The 16535-nt window shown below is 45.0% G+C and overlaps 1 long non-coding RNA gene across 1 annotated transcript in view; it reads right to left on the bottom strand.

The window, feature by feature from the left end:
* LOC141735557 (uncharacterized) overlaps window positions 1–16535 on the bottom strand; it is a 176587-nt gene that overhangs the window by 156027 nt on the left and 4025 nt on the right. The window lies entirely within an intron of this gene.

Raw genomic sequence — 16535 nt, 5'->3', positions numbered from 1 at the left:
TTGCTCAATTTTCTCGTAACTGGAAATGATATTTGTGAGCAAGGCCATGTATCCAGCTAAATGTCTGTTTGCAGCAAAGCTATGAACTAACAAATTGGAGCATTCAATGCCATGATGGTTTGACTGGATTAGACCACTTCTGTTTGTATGCTCTGCCGCTAACCAAGGAACAAATAGAATTTGTCTCCTTAATACCCATTAGTCTGTCTCTAGGATCCAAACCCAAAAAATACTATGTACATCTGTCTCTTGGGACTTTTATATGCAGTTGTGGGAGTTGCATGTTTAGTAAGATCTGATCCTTTGTAAAGCTCAAGTCCAAAAATCTCTGTGGTCTAAATGCCATGTCACTCTTCTGTTCTGCTAGGACAGCCAATAAATCAGCAAATCCCAAGGGATTTTATGTTGTTCCTTGGGGACAGATGACTGCAATTGTATAATCTGTTGGGTTTGGAATGTCTGTCAGAGCTTGGGGGGTTCCCTAGGTGTGGAGGAACTGTGCAGCTACTCAAGTCATCCTCCTCAGATGTTTGTTCTGGGAGGGGAGGAGGCTCAGTGTGGCCATTCACGTCATTCATCCATATGCTGGGTGTTTTGGAGGTCTGCTTGTCACTCTCCCAAAGCCCTCGATATGCTTCTGAGGTATCTCTACAACATGCAGGGCAAAAACTGTGTTTTTTTCGCTGTGCCAGCATAATTGCAATGATTTAGTTTGCCTTATTTCCACACCTGTGATGGGGATGCGATTCAGCTGGGCTTCGTTGTCTGCGGTCAATTTTAGAAACTGGAGGTATGAATGCCATTCAGTCAAAGCAAGCCAGTAATTTCTATCTGCACTATGTGTGCAACTCCCTTCCCTCGGGCTGTGGCTGCACACACTCTCTCAACCGTACATAGGTTGGGACTGACGGTGGGAGCGGAAGCATGGTCCCCTGCCACCGCCAGCCTCTTCTTCTCCTGTTCCCTGTCTGTGCAAGAGCGGGTGCGCTGCTGCAAACCAGATCAGAGCGCTGGGCTGGGTTTAAACTCCCCATCTTGAGATCTGAGTTTTTGAATGTTTGCTTTTGTGTCAATTTAAAGCTGAATCGGTTCCCTCATCAGGTTCTTTTGTACTGTTGCCCAAATGATTGTGCCAGCACCCAAATAGGATACAAGGTGGGAGCAAAGCTGTGACATTGTTTGGTGTTGGCTCATCCCAGATTTAAGGTGTTTGTGAAACTGTAATACGTAAAGCTAATGGCTTCACCACCTTAGACCTTACAGCAATTCTGTGGGATAAGACATGCTGTTGGCCCTGGGTTTTTTTGTGTGGAAAGACTTGCCTGGGGTGCTGCAAGGGATCTGTAGCATAGCAAGGGAAAAGGGATTCCAGTTCTCCCAAATTCAAAGCTGTTGGTCTTAAATTCTTGCTGGTTTGGTTTCTCTGCTGAACAGTGAAGATCAGACCTTGCCCTGTCTGTTTGCTGCTACTGTTGCTTCTCTGGGATGTTGTTGGTGGTGTTGCAGCCAGGCTGCAAGCAGCTCGAGCATTGCTGTGGTGAGCATGAACACAGTGTGATGCTCAAAGCTACAGGCAGTTTTAATCTGGCAGAGGATTGGATCTGATCAGCACCAAATATGCTTGTACTGGCTTATAAAAGGCCACAGAAATATACCTTGAAATTTAACTTCCAAATTTGTTAGTCCTTCAAGATTTCAGTAGGTCTAGTTGCATTGCTTGCTATAAATTTAATGGTGAAAAATATGTCTCAGACAAAGTGACAAAAACTGGATTCAGTTTCATTCTCCAGAAAGCCACCACTTTGTCTATCCTGAGAAAAACCCGTTATGGCTTAGAGACCCACAGCCAATGTGAGATTCTAGGAGGTGCTGCTTAACCTTGGCCACAAGCTGAGAGCTGAGGATTGCTCATCCTCAAAAGGGAGGTGGGAGCCCTCTTATGTACCCCGGGCAGTTTGAGTGCACTCCCTGGATGTTATTAGTCTCTTAGCTCCATGACTGACTTTTCCTATGCCGTTTCTTCCTTTCCCCCTGCTTATTAAGGCAGGTGGAGAACATTGCGTTCCTTGCACGTGTCATCGCCTGCAGAGCCCTGGACAGGAAAGGGCTTGTCGGTCATGAGATACTGGATCAGGAACTGCCTGGCTCGTTCCTGGTGGGCTGTAGCTCTGTGCCCACAAAAGTACGTTGAAGTAACAGCCGAGTTTACCAACGCCATTGCTCTCTGCTGAGGTAAATTATGGTTGGAGAGCTTAGTCCTCTGGGGAGGTGGAAGAGAGGGCTGGCAGCAGGGTGTCCCTGCAGCCCCAAGGAGGTGAAACCTCTTGCAAGCTTGGCTGCAGCAAGGTTTGCCTGAGACTTTGGAGCTTGGTGTTTTCCTTTGACTGCATGCATTAATGCAGACTTGAATCCTGCCTGAAGACATGGCAATCTGTGAAAAGTACCCCCTGGTGCTTGCCAAAATCTGCCCTCAATGGGCTGGGTTTTCTCGCATGGTGAGGGCAGTGAGGTGAGGTTTCATGAGGAGCCATGTGTCCTTCCACCAGTCACTATCTGTTAGTCATTAATTTGTCCTGCCTTACCCGAAAAGCAAGTTAGCTCATTCGCCGGTGTCATGGAGAGGTGGTTTGTTAATTTAATTTTAAATTTCAGTTTTGGGTCACCTGTCCTGTCCGCTCCTCCCTGCAGGTGGGACCCCTCTACGCTTTTCCGTTTCCAACCCTCCAATGGGGCAAATAACAAAATTAGCTGACCTTGGTTGTTACAGCAATAAGTATAAGCAAGAGCCTCTCTGCGTACCGTTCCTTGGCACTAATTGTAAACATTGGTCTTCTCACTCTGAGAACAAACCGTTCTCAGCACAACATGCTGTTAATTTCAGAGAGTTAGAAGAGGCCTAGCTAAGAAGTAAAATTACTGACCAGAAAGTTGGTTCTGTTTTACCTCAAACTAGGACAGAAAGGCATGGATTTGATGGATGGACCGCTCGGTGGATAAGGAACTGGCTAGATGGCCATACTCAAAGGGTTGCAGTCAATGGCTCAATGTCCAAGTGAATGCAGTCAATGGCTCAATGTCTCCTCTGTGCCCTGGTGAGCTGTATGACAGGCTGGCTGATGGGATGTCAGTGATGCTCTGTGTGTAGCATTTCCAAAGTACTTTCTGATCTATCAGGATGAAAGGTTCTGGAGAAATGCTAAATATTATTATTAGTGTAAAATAAACAGTCTTCCTCAATATTTCTCATCCTAAAGTGAATCCAGATGTTTTCTTATGGCTGCTGGGCCTGCTTTGTTTTTTCTGTTGCTCGGTGCGACTGTCTGTATTTGTTCAAGTGAGATGGGATGTGACAGAGAGCTTATCACAACATGCTCTTGTCAAGCCTGTAAACCTTTTATATTTACACACACACAAATATATATATATATAAAAAAATGACTGACTCTAAAATACCATTTCCGAGTCCAACACTTCACACATGTGCCAAGGAACTTGAAATAAATTCAGCTAGTTTATCAGTTTATATGATCGCAGCAATCAGTTCAGCTGTGTAGGGGAGAAATGGGATTTGGCTGCATAACTCAAAATAGCATCTGAAGGAAGTGGATGCATCCTTCTTTTCATAGCTCTGATACAAAAAGAGTATTAAATGCCACCAGTTGCATTTTCCAACCTGTGGTTGAACTTTGCAAGAGATAACTTTCCAGCACTGTTTCAAGTGTAAGATAATTTTTTCCCTGCTTTTAAGGATTATTAACATTTTCATGGTTTCTCTCCTACAGAGAACAAGTCTGTCCCACTGCTTAAGGGTGGCATTTTATACAGGCTGGGGTTTTATCAGAGCTGGTGCCAGCGTGAGATCAAAGCAGCAGTAGCAGCCAGGTGGTCCTTCCTTCTGAGCGTGCAAATGGGAAATGTTTCCAAGCCGATGTTTCAGTGATGTTTTAGACCCTGCTTGGGGAGATGACACTGTAGCGTGTCAGGGGACTCACAGCTGTGCTGAGGGGACTTAACACTACCTTGCAAAGACTGGCAAATACAGAAAGCATGGATGAGTGTTTTGCTAGTAAAATCTTTTGGTTTAGTAACTAATATTAATAGTTGTATTATCAGCTGGTAAAATCTCTTGCATTTTTAAAATCAGTGATAATAGGATTTGTTATGTGTTGTCATTCGCTGGCACTAGGAGTAGCTGCCCAAGGTTTTTAGCTGGTATATGAGATCCAGGGCTTTCGCCAAATCCTACTCCATACCCTGCGAACCAAAATGGGGAATAGGAAGTTAAAAATCTGTTGTGATTTACAGTCTCAGTTTTCAATAAATTTTGATCAATCAAAGCCGCATTAGGGATATTTTTACTCCATGTACCTTCTCCATCCAAGCTGAAGACCATGTTCAAACTAAGTGACAACTTGGAGGTTGCAGCTGATTCCTCATGTCTGTACCAAGAGCCACATACACATATCAGCTCTGATCCTGCCCTGACTGAAACACAGTTGGTGTATTGATTGCTAAAATCTCTGTGAATGCTTTACAGGGACCAAATCTAAAAAAAGGCACGTCTGCATTGCACACATTAAACCCCCTGAGAAGTTGAATTTTGGGTCCTGTCTAGCTTTTGCCCAGTTTTCTGCAGTCTAGAGGCTGTATAAATACATTTTATTGAATCCATTTCTTTATTCCCTTCTGGCACGGGATGCTTCTGGATTGATAGAAAGTAATTAAAAATCTATGCATCTATTACTGCTCACTGTAACCCTGCTCCAAACTGTAGGGATGGTTTTCTGTGGACAGTGGATAGAAAAGAAACCCAACACGCCCCTTCTTTCTTCCCTTTTCGTAGCTCTACACTTTATGAACAGAATAAATCTGCTGCAAGTGGAGGTGAAATAGTAAATTATTTTTTCCTCTATAAAATGACTAAATTTGGATATATGCTAAGTTCCTTCTCATTCCACTTGATTCCTAAATGAAGTAGTTGATTAATGCATGCACTTGGCTACTGGCACTCAAAAATACATCAGTGATTAGTTCAGAGATAGAGATCGGTGTTTTAAAAAAACCCACATATGTGCACCTGCATGAAAACGAGTCAGGCAGAACTGACTGCATAAAAACAAGGTGAGCAGCACCTATGTAAACCACAGGATTATGGGAAGAGGAGCTGCTTTTCTGTTTCTGTGTGCCAGGAGAAGCAATGCTATCAGGCTTATGTATGATGGATTGGAGTGCAGTGGTATTGCTGCAAGCAAAAGTCATGAATTTTAATCAACCAACCTTACTGTCTGCCTTGAAATTTGAGTTGAAAGATAAATGTGAAAAACAGGCAGCCCATATTGTTTCTGGAACAAAACTGCCCCTTTTCTGTTGATTAAAAGAATTTTTCTTTTAACTTGATAATAAAAAATACTTCCATCTTAGTTCTGGATTTTTTTTTTTGCTAACCCTTCAGGTCCTGCCAGCCCGGGGGTGCCTGGCTGAGCTGAGTGTCACCTTGTGGACACCCAGACAGCTGACCTTGGCTGCAGAGACTTTCCAGCCAGCGGGACTCTTTGGCTGTCTGCTTTCAGCCATTTTGAAATATGTGTTTAGGGCTTTATTTAAATATTCTTAATGTTTAAAAAAATAATAAAAAAATAGACTTGCCTCGTGAAAACTGCTGAGTGGACTGTCCAGGGAGGTGAGGTCCAGTTTATATTCATTGTGGAAATTTGGCACAGCCAACATACTTGTCCTTTACCTCTGTTGCTCCAGGGCTGATTTTAAGGTTATGTAGTTGCTGTATTCATTTAGGCATCGGTCTTCCTAATTAAATATAAGTGATTTGAATGCTGATGTTGTCTTGGGGGGACATCTAAGGTTTGGGAAGAAGTGGACTGAAACTACCAGCTAATGTCCACGGACAGAAACACACCCCCATCATGTATTATTTTCAGCCACCGCCAGGCTGGTCCAGATTACTTTGAGTAATTGAGAGTGCTTTCCTCACTCCTCTGTAAAGAAGGAGGTTACCATAGCTGCTTTTCCTGTTTTGCCATTAAGTCACCTCTATGCAGGAATAACTTTGAAGGGTTGTATTTAAGGCCAAACAACTTTTAAGAAAGGGAAGGGGAAAATTAGCCTACAAGCACCGGGGAGGAAAAAGAGAGTGAAAGACTCCTGAGTTGCTCCCCCTCTCTCAACCACAAGTACCTGTATTATTTTCTCTTAGGATGTTTTATGGTTCAACTCCACACTTAGTTTCTCATCTCCTCTGATAGCTGTAGGTTCACCAACTGCTCCATCTTAGCGAAAAGTTCATTGCAGCTGCAGCAGAGGCTTATTTGATGCTCTGGAAAATTCTTGCCACTTTCACTAGTGAGAAAGGCAATATATTTTGGGGGGGGCCTCAATTAGTGTGAAAGGGCACATACAAACCTGTTAAGTACAAATTCCAGGTTGTTTATACTCTCAGTTGGTTACACCCTTGCCTAGTGGGGGGTGTGTGTGGGGGACGGTGTCAAAGGCCTTACCAAAGTCCAGATAGACAACGTTCACAGCCTTCCCCGCATCCATAAGGTGGGTCACATGGTCATAGAAGGAGATCAGGTTGGTTAAGCAGGACCTCCCTTTCCTAAACCCGCGCTGGCTGGCCCTGATCCCTTGGCTGCCCTGCACTTGCCGTGAGAGCTCACTCGAGATGATCCTCTCCGTGATCTTCCCTGGTACCGAGGTCAGGCTGACAGGCCTGTAGTTCCCCGGATCCTCCTTCCGACCCTTCTTGTAGATGGGCGTCACATTAGCCACCCTCCAGTCATCTGGTACCTCCCCTGTTGACCAAGACTGTTGATAAATGATGGAGAGGGGCTTGGTGAGCTCTCCCGCCAGCTCCCTGAGTACTCTTGGGTGAATCCCATCCGGCCCCATCGACTTATGTGCGTCTAGGTGCAGAAGCAGATCATTGACTTCTTCCTCCTGGATTATGGGTGGGTTGTTCTGCTCTCCATCCTTATCTTCCAGCTCCGGAGGCTGAACCCCCTGGGGACAGCTGGTCTGACTATTGAAGATGGAGGCAAAGAAGGCATTCAGTATCTCAGCCTTCGCCTCGTCCTTGGTTGCAACTTTCCCCCCCGCATCCAGTAAGGGATGGAGATTCCCCCTGGCTCTCTTTCTGTTGATGTATTTATAAAAGCTTTTTTTGTTGTCCTTAATGTTAGTGGCCAAGTTGAGCTCCAGCTGGGCTTTTGCCTTCCTAATTTTCTCTCTGTATAACCTAACGAGATCTCTGTACTCCCCCTGAGTTGCCTGTCCCTTCTTCCAAAGGTGGTAAACCCTCCTTTTATTCCTAAGTCCCATCAGAAGTTCCTTATTCATCCAGGCTGGCCATTTTCCCCGCCCTTTAGACTTGCGACACTTGGGGACAGCCTGCTCCTGGGCCTTTAAGGTTTCCTTCTTGAAGGGCGTCCAGCCTTCCTGGACCCCTTTGCCCTTCAGGACTGTCTCCCAAGGGACTCTCTCAACCAGTGTCCTGAACAAGCCAAAGTCCGCCCTCCGGAAGACCAAGGTGGAGGTTTTGCTAACCCCCCTCCTTACATCGCTGCCAATTGAAAACTTGACCATTTCATGATCACTAAACCCAAGACAGCCTCCGACCACCACATCTCCCACTAGTCCTTCTCTGTTTGTGACCAGTAGGTCTAGCGAGGCACCTCCCCTGGTAGGCTCCCCTACCAGTTGTGTCAGGAAGTTCTCTTCCATGCACTCGAGGAACCTCGTAGCCTGCCTGCTCTCTGCTGTGTTGTATTTCCAGCAGATACCCGGCAGGTTGAAGTCCCCAAGCAGAACAAGGGCTGGCGACTGCGAGACTTCAGCCAGCCGCTTATAGAATACTTCATCTGTGTCCTCATCCTGGCCGGGTGGTCTCTAGCATACTCCCAGCACAACATCTCCCTTATTTGCCTTCCCCTTCATCCTTACCCACAAACACTCGACTTTATCATCACTGGAATCACTCCATACAATCAAAACACTCCCTAATGTACAGAGCCACACCCCCGCCTCTCCTTCCTTGCCTATCCCTTCTGAAGAGCTTATAGCCATGTATCAATGATATGTATCAATGTGAGCAATAAATACATTTTTAACGCAAAGCACATACAAGCCGTCTTTGTAAAACGTAAAAGCATAGTTGAGTCACTGGAGATTTAAGAGCTATAATCTGTTCAGTTGTGATATATCTGTCATGGTGCCTGTTTGGGGGCACAGTCATTTAGTAAAATGCTTCTCTCTCTCTTTCTTTGAATTTTTTCCTTCCCTTAATATTTTGCTTCGAGATATGACCTCTTTATGTGTCAGTATTAATTACATTTTCTTGACATCTGAATGTGGAGAAATGTGAATAGCTGGAAATGTGAATAAATGGTGAGAGACGAAGTGGGGGGGAGACCCTCTGAGATTTCCTGAAGAACGTCTTACAGAGTTGTCAAGGGGGGAGGGGGGCAAGTGACTCAGATTCACAAATCCCCAGCAGCGTGGACTAAGGTGAGACAACTCTCAAGGTCTGTATACAAACATTTATTAGATTCCCACAGTGATTAGTATAGGTCTTAACTAGGTCCATGATAATTGGTTAGGTATAAAGCAAATTATGGCAAGCAGTAAGGTACGCATTGCGTTACTTAGCAACAGATACACAACAAATTATGGCAAGTGGTATGGTATACCTTGTGTTACTTACTTAACTTTAAAAGAAAAGGGAAAAGAGAAAAGAAAAAGGAAAAGAAACAGGGATAGAAAAGGAGAGAGAGAGATAAAGAAAGATCATTGGTCCTGGTTCCAGTGTTTGTCTGGCCAATGTGGGGGGGGGTGGGGGGGTGAGGTGGGGGTGGTGTGTGTCTTTGATTCATAGGAGTGCTCTTCTGTGTATCCCCCAGGGAAAAAATCTCTTCAGGGAAAATCTTCTCCTTAGGGGCACTTATTTTCCCCTTTTATGTTTGATGTATCAGTATGATCCACTCCACTGCTAGGGGCAGTTTCATCTCAGGTTTCTCCCCCCCAGGTGATATGTAGCATGATTTGGGTGGGGAGACAAAAGCCACAGTCATATATGTTTACCATGATCTTGATAATCTTCATTAGCATATACAGGGGTGTCAGCTTTAATATGCATTTCACGGATAATGAGGCAAGGGTCAATCATTGGGCACAGTAGTCTTTTGAAGAAACAGAGAACTACGCAGATTCCTGTTATCTTGTCCTTGACAAAGAAAAGCAGGGCTGTCCTGTCTCTGTAAGACTCATTGTCTTCCAGGCGAGTTTTCTCTCGAACACAAGAGATAAGCAGGTGTTAGTCTTATCAGTTCCTTGAGCAGAAGGCCTGGTACTTTTGAGTGTTTGAGACATTCTTCAGGAAATCTCAGAGGGTCTCCCCTCCACTTCGTCTCTCACCATTTATTTCATGCTTCCCTCAGGCTGCTTCTCTCAGTCTACGAGCAGAGGCCTGCATACAGCCAAGGACACAGTGAGCAGAGCACACAGAAACAGGAACGCAGATATCGATACGGATGGAACGAAGAGGAACTGGTTCAATATAAACATGGAACAAGAAAACAGCTTTGTGTGCTTATCTTGGTGGGAACTGAATAAGGCGACTGGGTTAGTGATCTGAAATATGTGTTTACTTGCCTAGCAGGTGCATGGAAAGTTTTAGAGCTCGGGTATAAAAGATGAGGCCTGAGAAGCAATAAACAATTTCATGCTCATCACAGCCGGAGTCCGTGCCTTCATACACCACAGTCTCTTACACATGGCTATGAAAGGTTTGGCTTGCAATTTGAAGCCTGGAAGGAGGCTACAACTTCTGACACTATGCTCTGGATGCAAGCCAAACCTTTGGTGATCTGATATTTCAGATCACTAACCCAGTCGCCTTATTCAGGACACAGGATGAGGACACAGATGAAGTATTCTATAAGCAGCTGGCTGAAGTCTCGCAGTCGCCAGCCCTTGTTCTGCTTGGGGACTTCAACCTGCCGGGTATCTGCTGGAAATACAACACAGCAGAGAGCAGGCAGGCTACGAGGTTCCTCGAGTGCATGGAAGAGAACTTCCTGACACAACTGGTAGGGGAGCCTACCAGGGGAGGTGCCTCGCTAGACCTACTGGTCACAAACAGAGAAGGACTAGTGGGAGATGTGGTGGTCGGAGGCTGTCTTGGGTTTAGTGATCATGAAATGGTCAAGTTTTCAATTGGCAGCGATGTAAGGAGGGGGGTTAGCAAAACCTCCACCTTGGTCTTCCGGAGGGCGGACTTTGGCTTGTTCAGGACACTGGTTGAGAGAGTCCCTTGGGAGACAGTCCTGAAGGGCAAAGGGGTCCAGGAAGGCTGGACGCCCTTCAAGAAGGAAACCTTAAAGGCCCAGGAGCAGGCTGTCCCCAAGTGTCGCAAGTCTAAAGGGCGGGGAAAATGGCCAGCCTGGATGAATAAGGAACTTCTGATGGGACTTAGGAATAAAAGGAGGGTTTACCACCTTTGGAAGAAGGGACAGGCAACTCAGGGGGAGTACAGAGATCTCGTTAGGTTATACAGAGAGAAAATTAGGAAGGCAAAAGCCCAGCTGGAGCTCAACTTGGCCACTAACATTAAGGACAACAAAAAAAGCTTTTATAAATACATCAACAGAAAGAGAGCCAGGGGGAATCTCCATCCCTTACTGGATGCGGGGGGGAAAGTTGCAACCAAGGACGAGGCGAAGGCTGAGATACTGAATGCCTTCTTTGCCTCCATCTTCAATAGTCAGACCAGCTGTCCCCAGGGGGTTCAGCCTCCGGAGCTGGAAGATAAGGATGGAGAGCAGAACAACCCACCCATAATCCAGGAGGAAGAAGTCAATGATCTGCTTCTGCACCTAGACGCACATAAGTCGATGGGGCCGGATGGGATTCACCCAAGAGTACTCAGGGAGCTGGCGGGAGAGCTCACCAAGCCCCTCTCCATCATTTATCAACAGTCTTGGTCAACAGGGGAGGTACCAGATGACTGGAGGGTGGCTAATGTGACGCCCATCTACAAGAAGGGTCGGAAGGAGGATCCGGGGAACTACAGGCCTGTCAGCCTGACCTCGGTACCAGGGAAGATCACGGAGAGGATCATCTCGAGTGAGCTCTCACGGCAAGTGCAGGGCAGCCAAGGGATCAGGGCCAGCCAGCGCGGGTTTAGGAAAGGGAGGTCCTGCTTAACCAACCTGATCTCCTTCTATGACCATGTGACCCACCTTATGGATGCGGGGAAGGCTGTGAACGTTGTCTATCTGGACTTTGGTAAGGCCTTTGACACCGTCCCCCACACACACCCCCCACTAGGCAAGGGTGTAACCAACTGAGAGTATAAACAACCTGGAATTTGTACTTAACAGGTTTGTATGTGCCCTTTCACACTAATTGAGGCCCCCCCCAAAATATATTGCCTTTCTCACTAGTGAAAGTGGCAAGAATTTTCCAGAGCATCAAATAAGCCTCTGCTGCAGCTGCAATGAACTTTTCGCTAAGATGGAGCAGTTGGTGAACCTACAGCTATCAGAGGAGATGAGAAACTAAGTGTGGAGTTGAACCATAAAACATCCTAAGAGAAAATAATACAGGTACTTGTGGTTGAGAGAGGGGGAGCAACTCAGGAGTCTTTCACTCTCTTTTTCCTCCCCGGTGCTTGTAGGCTAATTTTCCCCTTCCCTTTCTTAAAAGTTGTTTGGCCTTAAATACAACCCTTCAAAGTTATTCCTGCATAGAGGTGACTTAATGGCAAAACAGGAAAAGCAGCTATGGTAACCTCCTTCTTTACAGAGGAGTGAGGAAAGCACTCTCAATTACTCAAAGTAATCTGGACCAGCCTGGCGGTGGCTGAAAATAATACATGATGGGGGTGTGTTTCTGTCCGTGGACATTAGCTGGTAGTTTCAGTCCACTTCTTCCCAAACCTTAGATGTCCCCCCAAGACAACATCAGCATTCAAATCACTTATATTTAATTAGGAAGACCGATGCCTAAATGAATACAGCAACTACATAACCTTAAAATCAGCCCTGGAGCAACAGAGGTAAAGGACAAGTATGTTGGCTGTGCCAAATTTCCACAATGAATATAAACTGGACCTCACCTCCCTGGACAGTCCACTCAGCAGTTTTCACGAGGCAAGTCTATTTTTTTATTATTTTTTTAAACATTAAGAATATTTAAATAAAGCCCTAAACACATATTTCAAAATGGCTGAAAGCAGACAGCCAAAGAGTCCCGCTGGCTGGAAAGTCTCTGCAGCCAAGGTCAGCTGTCTGGGTGTCCACAAGGTGACACTCAGCTCAGCCAGGCACCCCCGGGCTGGCAGGACCTGAAGGGTTAGCAAAAAAAAAAATCCAGAACTAAGATGGAAGTATTTTTTATTATCAAGTTAAAAGAAAAATTCTTTTAATCAACAGAAAAGGGGCAGTTTTGTTCCAGAAACAATATGGGCTGCCTGTTTTTCACATTTATCTTTCAACTCAAATTTCAAGGCAGACAGTAAGGTTGGTTGATTAAAATTCATGACTTTTGCTTGCAGCAATACCACTGCACTCCAATCCATCATACATAAGCCTGATAGCATTGCTTCTCCTGGCACACAGAAACAGAAAAGCAGCTCCTCTTCCCATAATCCTGTGGTTTACATAGGTGCTGCTCACCTTGTTTTTATGCAGTCAGTTCTGCCTGACTCGTTTTCATGCAGGTGCACATATGTGGGTTTTTTTAAAACACCGATCTCTATCTCTGAACTAATCACTGATGTATTTTTGAGTGCCAGTAGCCAAGTGCATGCATTAATCAACTACTTCATTTAGGAATCAAGTGGAATGAGAAGGAACTTAGCATATATCCAAATTTAGTCATTTTATAGAGGAAAAAATAATTTACTATTTCACCTCCACTTGCAGCAGATTTATTCTGTTCATAAAGTGTAGAGCTACGAAAAGGGAAGAAAGAAGGGGCGTGTTGGGTTTCTTTTCTATCCACTGTCCACAGAAAACCATCCCTACAGTTTGGAGCAGGGTTACAGTGAGCAGTAATAGATGCATAGATTTTTAATTACTTTCTATCAATCCAGAAGCATCCCGTGCCAGAAGGGAATAAAGAAATGGATTCAATAAAATGTATTTATACAGCCTCTAGACTGCAGAAAACTGGGCAAAAGCTAGACAGGACCCAAAATTCAACTTCTCAGGGGGTTTAATGTGTGCAATGCAGACGTGCCTTTTTTTAGATTTGGTCCCTGTAAAGCATTCACAGAGATTTTAGCAATCAATACACCAACTGTGTTTCAGTCAGGGCAGGATCAGAGCTGATATGTGTATGTGGCTCTTGGTACAGACATGAGGAATCAGCTGCAACCTCCAAGTTGTCACTTAGTTTGAACATGGTCTTCAGCTTGGATGGAGAAGGTACATGGAGTAAAAATATCCCTAATGCGGCTTTGATTGATCAAAATTTATTGAAAACTGAGACTGTAAATCACAACAGATTTTTAACTTCCTATTCCCCATTTTGGTTCGCAGGGTATGGAGTAGGATTTGGCGAAAGCCCTGGATCTCATATACCAGCTAAAAACCTTGGGCAGCTACTCCTAGTGCCAGCGAATGACAACACATAACAAATCCTATTATCACTGATTTTAAAAATGCAAGAGATTTTACCAGCTGATAATACAACTATTAATATTAGTTACTAAACCAAAAGATTTTACTAGCAAAACACTCATCCATGCTTTCTGTATTTGCCAGTCTTTGCAAGGTAGTGTTAAGTCCCCTCAGCACAGCTGTGAGTCCCCTGACACGCTACAGTGTCATCTCCCCAAGCAGGGTCTAAAACATCACTGAAACATCGGCTTGGAAACATTTCCCATTTGCACGCTCAGAAGGAAGGACCACCTGGCTGCTACTGCTGCTTTGATCTCACGCTGGCACCAGCTCTGATAAAACCCCAGCCTGTATAAAATGCCACCCTTAAGCAGTGGGACAGACTTGTTCTCTGTAGGAGAGAAACCATGAAAATGTTAATAATCCTTAAAAGCAGGGAAAAAATTATCTTACACTTGAAACAGTGCTGGAAAGTTATCTCTTGCAAAGTTCAACCACAGGTTGGAAAATGCAACTGGTGGCATTTAATACTCTTTTTGTATCAGAGCTATGAAAAGAAGGATGCATCCACTTCCTTCAGATGCTATTTTGAGTTATGCAGCCAAATCCCATTTCTCCCCTACACAGCTGAACTGATTGCTGCGATCATATAAACTGATAAACTAGCTGAATTTATTTCAAGTTCCTTGGCACATGTGTGAAGTGTTGGACTCGGAAATGGTATTTTAGAGTCAGTCATTTTTTTATATATATATATATTTGTGTGTGTGTAAATATAAAAGGTTTACAGGCTTGACAAGAGCATGTTGTGATAAGCTCTCTGTCACATCCCATCTCACTTGAACAAATACAGACAGTCGCACCGAGCAACAGAAAAAACAAAGCAGGCCCAGCAGCCATAAGAAAACATCTGGATTCACTTTAGGATGAGAAATATTGAGGAAGACTGTTTATTTTACACTAATAATAATATTTAGCATTTCTCCAGAACCTTTCATCCTGATAGATCAGAAAGTACTTTGGAAATGCTACACACAGAGCATCACTGACATCCCATCAGCCAGCCTGTCATACAGCTCACCAGGGCACAGAGGAGACATTGAGCCATTGACTGCATTCACTTGGACATTGAGCCATTGACTGCAACCCTTTGAGTATGGCCATCTAGCCAGTTCCTTATCCACCGAGCGGTCCATCCATCAAATCCATGCCTTTCTGTCCTAGTTTGAGGTAAAACAGAACCAACTTTCTGGTCAGTAATTTTACTTCTTAGCTAGGCCTCTTCTAACTCTCTGAAATTAACAGCATGTTGTGCCGAGAACGGTTTGTTCTCAGAGTGAGAAGACCAATGTTTACAATTAGTGCCAAGGAACGGTACGCAGAGAGGCTCTTGCTTATACTTATTGCTGTAACAACCAAGGTCAGCTAATTTTGTTATTTGCCCCATTGGAGGGTTGGAAACGGAAAAGCGTAGAGGGGTCCCACCTGCAGGGAGGAGCGGACAGGACAGGTGACCCAAAACTGAAATTTAAAATTAAATTAACAAACCACCTCTCCATGACACCGGCGAATGAGCTAACTTGCTTTTCGGGTAAGGCAGGACAAATTAATGACTAACAGATAGTGACTGGTGGAAGGACACATGGCTCCTCATGAAACCTCACCTCACTGCCCTCACCATGCGAGAAAACCCAGCCCATTGAGGGCAGATTTTGGCAAGCACCAGGGGGTACTTTTCACAGATTGCCATGTCTTCAGGCAGGATTCAAGTCTGCATTAATGCATGCAGTCAAAGGAAAACACCAAGCTCCAAAGTCTCAGGCAAACCTTGCTGCAGCCAAGCTTGCAAGAGGTTTCACCTCCTTGGGGCTGCAGGGACACCCTGCTGCCAGCCCTCTCTTCCACCTCCCCAGAGGACTAAGCTCTCCAACCATAATTTACCTCAGCAGAGAGCAATGGCGTTGGTAAACTCGGCTGTTACTTCAACGTACTTTTGTGGGCACAGAGCTACAGCCCACCAGGAACGAGCCAGGCAGTTCCTGATCCAGTATCTCATGACCGACAAGCCCTTTCCTGTCCAGGGCTCTGCAGGCGATGACACGTGCAAGGAACGCAATGTTCTCCACCTGCCTTAATAAGCAGGGGGAAAGGAAGAAACGGCATAGGAAAAGTCAGTCATGGAGCTAAGAGACTAATAACATCCAGGGAGTGCACTCAAACTGCCCGGGGTACATAAGAGGGCTCCCACCTCCCTTTTGAGGATGAGCAATCCTCAGCTCTCAGCTTGTGGCCAAGGTTAAGCAGCACCTCCTAGAATCTCACATTGGCTGTGGGTCTCTAAGCCATAACGGGTTTTTCTCAGGATAGACAAAGTGGTGGCTTTCTGGAGAATGAAACTGAATCCAGTTTTTGTCACTTTGTCTGAGACATATTTTTCACCATTAAATTTATAGCAAGCAATGCAACTAGACCTACTGAAATCTTGAAGGACTAACAAATTTGGAAGTTAAATTTCAAGGTATATTTCTGTGGCCTTTTATAAGCCAGTACAAGCATATTTGGTGCTGATCAGATCCAATCCTCTGCCAGATTAAAACTGCCTGTAGCTTTGAGCATCACACTGTGTTCATGCTCACCACAGCAATGCTCGAGCTGCTTGCAGCCTGGCTGCAACACCACCAACAACATCCCAGAGAAGCAACAGTAGCAGCAAACAGACAGGGCAAGGTCTGATCTTCACTGTTCAGCAGAGAAACCAAACCAGCAAGAATTTAAGACCAACAGCTTTGAATTTGGGAGAACTGGAATCCCTTTTCCCTTGCTATGCTACAGATCCCTTGCAGCACCCCAGGCAAGTCTTTCCACACAAAAAAACCCAGGGCCAACAGCATGTCTTAT

Source organism: Larus michahellis, chromosome W (genome assembly GCF_964199755.1).
Source record: "Larus michahellis chromosome W, bLarMic1.1, whole genome shotgun sequence".
Classification (NCBI taxonomy): Eukaryota; Metazoa; Chordata; class Aves; order Charadriiformes; family Laridae; genus Larus; species Larus michahellis.
The sequence above is the reverse complement of the archived record's forward strand: the minus strand, read 5'-3'. Positions and strand labels throughout refer to the sequence as shown.